A 6,419-nucleotide genomic window follows, 5' to 3' on the forward strand; every position below is an offset into this window, starting at 1 on the left:
CCCATTCTTTCACAAATGTTTGTAAAAACAGTCTGCATGCCTAGGTGCTTGATTTTATACACCTGTGGCCATGGAAGTGATTGGAACACCTGATTCTGATTATTTGGATGGGTGAGCGAATACTTTTGGCAATATAGTGTATAATAAACCAATATAGTGTATTTTAGTCTCTCTTTAGTCAAGTTTTATATACAATATGTACAACTTTTACAAATGTTCATAGATTATATTAATTTTATTTCAATTCAGTGTATTTGTATAGCACTATTAACAATGAACATTGTCTCGATGCAGCTTTACAGAAGTATAGAAACATAGAAAAAATGTAAAGTTACTTTTTATCCCTAACATTTTTCCCTAATGAGCAAGCCAGAGGTGACAGTGGCAAGAAAAACTTCCTAAGATTAAATTAGGAAGAAAAACAACTTGATCATATTACAATTAAAATTGATATGAAACTACTTTGTGACACTGTTTATATTTAAAAGTTCAGTACAAATAAAAATTAATTTACTGTTGAAATTTAAATTCAGTAAAAGGTTTATAATGTAAAATATATTCACAAACAATTCAATTCAGTAAAAATTTTATTTGTATGACACTTTTAACAATGGACACGAAGCATCTTAACAGAATTATATACGCAGATTATAGATATGTCATATCTATATCCCTAATGAAGCCTACCAAGCCCACCTGAGATGGTATGAGGAAGAAACCTTGAGAGGATCTAGACTCAGAAGGGAAACCATCCTCATATGGGTGAATCCAGATAATACAATTGCAAATAGTTTCTATTTTATAACTACATATAGTCAAGTGTACTGTAGTGAAATACAGTTGTGTAAACAGGAGCTTTTGAGCAACTTGTATATATGAGAATATCCTTTGGGATCAATAAAGTATATATTTCTATCTATCTATCTATCTATCTATCTATCTATCTATCTATCTATCTATCTATCATTTCTGAATTCATTATAGCTTTAACTTGGTCTTTTCTGTTGAAGTAATGATAATCAAATGTTCATTAAGGAAGTTAGGATAGCAACTGCAATCCTACGCAATCATAGCAAAACTGTATGTAGCAATTGCCTGAGCGAATGCATGAGAGTTCAGGGGTTGGGGCAACAACAACCACTCCTCTAAAGAAAAACTATTATCACAAGGCTTGATTAAACAAACATGTTTTTAGCCTAGACTTAAATACTGATACTGTGTCTGAGTCCTGAAACACATTTTGGATGGCTGTTCTATAACTGCATGGTTCTGTAGGCAGCACTATTTGAGGTTCCAGCAAATAACCTGCACCTTTTGATCAAAAAAGACAATGGAAATAATTGCCTTGAGTTTATTTTACATATTTTATTTTGCACCCCATGTGGAGTTGGATTTGTTCAAGAGTTTAAACTGAAAGTTTAATCTGTAATATATCTTCTGCTTTGCTTATGTGTGGTTGCTTTTGATGTGCCTCATTCAGCCAATTCATGTTACATCAGTAAAACATGTTATTTAGCAAAGGGAGTGTATCTTTGAGATGACAAACAGTACTGTGCTTGTTATGCCTTTTATTTAACAAAAGCTAAAGCTTGTATCTTTTATGCCCTAAAAAGTCTACTGTGGAAACAATTACAGCACATAGCATAGGTGTTTGTGGGTCAAAAGGCAGAATGTTTTGGACTCATATACATTATATTCACATTCTAGGCTACTTCTCAGCATCAGTAATATGCCCTACATTGTTCCACAGTGAATTATTACATGTCCCACGTTTGGTCAGTTTGCATCTGGCCACTAAAATATAAAATTCCTAGTATCAAAAATGGTAGCTGTAATTCTAATGCTAATCATTTTTAATAAAAAATAAAAATATTTGTTGATAATTAATTATAATTAATTGTTTTAAAAAATATCCTGTACAAACACTGTCGAACGTGATGACAATTAGGAACAAGAGAGGAAAAAAGAAAAATCAAGAGAATAAGTTTAAAATAAATCAAATTATTAAAACCTTTGTTATTTCCAAAAATGTCCCTCTTATCCTACTGCGTCACTATTTTATGCAATGTGTTTGTTACCATGGTCAAAAAATTACAACGTAGCTGAGCATGAGTCATCTATTACTGTTTGTTAATTAAAATTTGAAGGCGTGTCTGAGAATTGCTCTGCATATTACATACACACATATTTACAAGAAGACTAATATCTTCTATGTGAAGTAACAGCTACAGAACTGAAAATGCATTACACACCCTTTCAATTTTTTCAGATTTAGTTGGCCAATAAGGTAGCATAGTATATGCCCCTTTACTATAACATCCCTTAACCCTCCTGTTATCTTCGGGTCAGTGTAAACCATTTTTATCGTATTACAACCCAGTGTAAAAAGTACTCAAAAATGAGGTATAATTTTATATAAATGAGATTTATAATATAATATATATATATATATATATATATATATATATATATATATATATATATATATATATATATATATATATATATATATATATGTTGCAAAATATATGTTAATGTGTTGGAAACAAGCTGACTAAAAAGGTGAAACAAAAAAAATGGTGATCATACATACCTCATTTTTTTTAATAGTGGTCAAAACAGACCGGGTCAATTTGGCACTTTGCAATTTGGCAATTTGGGAGGTAAATACAAGGGTTAAACACTTTTACGAATAGCCAGCTGGTGTCAAGGGCAACTAGTCATTTTTTGACATCTTAGTGGAATCATAACAATTGACTTTATAGATTAATAAAAACACTAATTTGAAAGTACAGATCCACACAAAACAACCCTTCTTTCTTTCTTTCTTTCTTTCTTTCTTTCTTTCTTTCTTTCTTTCTTTCTCTCTCTCTCTCTCTCTCTCTCTCTCTCTATCTCTCTCTCTCTCACATACTACTTTAGAGCTACTAGTGATTGTATAGGTATTCTGGCCAGTGGTAGCTCAAGTGGTTAAGGCTCAGGGTTGTTGATCAGGGTATTGGGGTGCCAATGCAGCTGCCACTGTTGGGCCCTTGAGCAAGGCCCTAAAGACCCTGTATCATGGCTGACCGTGTGCTCTGACCCCAACTTCCAAAGTTGTGATATGTGATGTATGTGACAATGCTAAAAATGGGATGGCTGAGGATAGATTTCATGAAGAGGGCTTTGGACTACAATTGTCTTGAACAATTGTACTTTTCTCACTTGTTTTGATCATCACTGAACAGTAAACAACTTCAACAAGAGACAATTCATGTTCTAACTAGAATATATTTCCTGGATAAAAAAATTGCACTTTATAGTACACCATCTCCCAGGGCAAGAGGTAGGTATATATCAAGATTCTTTTATGTTCTGTCACCGAGGTGGTGGAAATTCCCCTAAATGTCTAAACAGCTGAGTCACTGGCTGTATTTAAATGACGGTTGAAGACCTACTTCTTCCTGAAACACTTAAACTAGTGCTTATTTTTTTCTCATTAGGGAAATATTTATACAAAAAATGGCTTAACAGAAATACATACATTTAGGATGTCAATTTGAAATGTAATAATGTCCATTGTTAAAAGTGTTATGCAAATTAAATTTAATTGGTATTAATTTAATAATTTTCATGGCACCACCCACAGTCTGCAGTTATTTGGGCTTCTAAACTAGATCAGCATAAAAGGTGACACTTGGTCAGAGATGCCATTAAGTTTTAAATGACTTTAAATGATCTGCAGGATTTTATGGCCAACAGAGGAAAAGAGTGCATCACATAACAGTATCAATGATATTGTACTCCATTCACAAACCTGCTCTCTGCCACACCCCCGCTGCCTCACACCTGCAAAAGATAAATGGTAAAAGCTAAAGGCACGTCCTTCACAGAATTTGAGAAACAAATCACAGCTGCATAATAAGATAAACTAAGCTAGAGTAAATCCTAAAGATTAGCATACTCCACGTAATCTCATCAGAGACAGAGTAATCAGGATTTATAATGCTATACTTGAGAGTAAAGTTATTATGAAGGAGGATGACACATTAAACAGAATGCAACATGGGTGTGTCAGCCAAAGTTCTAAAGCAGGCAAAACAACTTTAATATTAAAGGCTTGTTATAAAACAGTTGCATAGAAGGGAGATGATGCACCACCACTCCCAGAGACAAACTGCTGCATTGTATTAACTACAGGTGACAATCTCCACACCCTGACAGCTTACTCATCTCTGGGGATTTGAATTATGCAGGTTGAACAGGGCAATTAACATCACAATAATAGTAATGTATTCTAGAAACAAAGCAGCATTTATATTTTCACATACATTACAGCAAAGTGAAATTCTATTCTTCACATATCCCAGCTTGTAAGGAAGCTGGGGTAAGAGATGATTCAACACGCCTAGAGCATAGAGGGTTAACAACCTTCTGCTCAGTATACTAGGCCCTTGACTGTAGTCCCACTGCCCTCAAGTTGAATCGAGCTGCCCTCGAAATGTCATGTCATGATAAAATCTTTTTTTTTTTCAATGCAGATAGTTGTATTTCACAATACAATTAAGCAATAAAAATCCCTACTGTGGTCTTTGGTGTGCATAAAATTTCTGAAACTCAGTAAGTTTCAATTACAGATCAAGTTAGAAAAAGGGGATTAGTCTTTCAGCAAGAACAGTAGCCCACAACTGCAAAGGGAAGGACACAGGACTACATGACCTGTATAAGCTCAGCCACCCCAAAATGTAAATTTTTTAAATAGAAAAGAATAACTCAATGTTTGTTGCACAGTCCATCTGTGCCTAACACACAACATGCTAATGATCATCAGTTTCATATGTAGATTGAAACAGTCATTGAATGAAATAGAAACAGCTGTGTAGGAGGCTTAAAACTGTTTCATGTCAGAGGTCATACACCTTGGCCAGACTGAGCACAGCAACAAGACAGAAGGTAGTTATAATACATCAGTAAGGTTGGCCAAGGAAAACGTAATGCAGCAGATGAAAGACAATCATGCTTATTTCCCTATGACACCAGAAGATGTCCAGCAGTGCCATCAGCAAAGAACTGGCAGAAACCAGTGGGACTCAGGTGCACCCATCTACTGTGAAGCATGTGAAGCATGGTGGAGGTTCCTTGCAGGTTTGGGACTGCATTTCTGCAAATGGAGTTGGAGATCTGGACAGGGTTAATGGTGTCCTCAATGCTGATGTCCTCAATACAGGCAGATACCTATCCATCATGCAATACCACCAGGGTCTGATTTGCCCCAAATTTATTCTCCAGCAGGATAATGACAGGGCAATGTCAATAAGAACTATCTTCCTCAAAGAGAAGAACAAGAAGTCCTGGAAGTGATGGTTTGGCCCCCACCAAGCCCTGATCACACCATCAAATCTGTCTGGGATTACATGAAGAGACAGAAGGATTTCTGTCAAGATGTGTGGAACAACCTACCTGCCAGTTTCCTTCAAAAACTGTATGCAATTGTACCTGTAATTGGAGGTAGTGTTCAGGAGATCAGCTGGAGGAAGGTCAGGAGTTCCGGCAGGTGGCCTGAGCACATGAGGCAGGCATATATATATATATATATATATATATATATATATATATATATATATATATATGCTTAACAGCAAAATTCTGGTGTTTGATCCATGAATCGACCAATACATTTTTCACTTCAGTTAGAATTGGTATTTAAACAGTCCTCTTCATCATGCTGTTCACATTTTGACATCATGAGACCAAGACGAGACCTAACAATTGATCAACAGAACCTTGCCATTGCGGCATTGAGGCTTCAAACAGGATGTTCTCAGAGGGAAGTGACCACTGAGATTAGAGTGTTACAGAGTGTCATCAGCAGGTTATGACAGAGATACAGAGAGACTGGAAGAGTCACAGAAAGGCAAAGAAGTGGACGTCCTTTGGCCACATCCCACGTTGATGACCGCTTCATTGTGAACTGTGCCCAGCGGAACCGATGATGAATGCCACTCAACTCGAGGCACATTTAAGGGAGGTGAGAGGAACCCAAGTGTCACGTCAGACCATTCGAAACCGTTTACATCAGCGTGGTCTGCGTGCTAGACGACCTGCCAGGGTACCTGAGCACACCACCAGGCACAGGCGTCAGGCCAGGGAGCATTTACGCTGGACGAGGGACCGGTGGGCCTCAGGGCTGTTCTCTGATGAAAGTCGATTCACGTTGAGCAGAAATGATGGCCGCCAACGATGTTGGAGACGTCAAGGAGAGCACTATGCATCAGCCACTGGTGGTGGTGGTAGTGTTACAGTCTGGGCAGGTGTGTCCACTCAATACAGAACTGCCCTACATCTTGTGAATGGTACAGTGACAAGCCAATACTACCTGAATAACATCATTAATCCAGTCATTGTGCCCCTGCATGAACAACACATGAACAACAATTTCA

Source organism: Hemibagrus wyckioides, linkage group LG03 (genome assembly GCF_019097595.1).
Source record: "Hemibagrus wyckioides isolate EC202008001 linkage group LG03, SWU_Hwy_1.0, whole genome shotgun sequence".
Lineage (NCBI taxonomy): Eukaryota > Metazoa > Chordata > Actinopteri > Siluriformes > Bagridae > Hemibagrus > Hemibagrus wyckioides.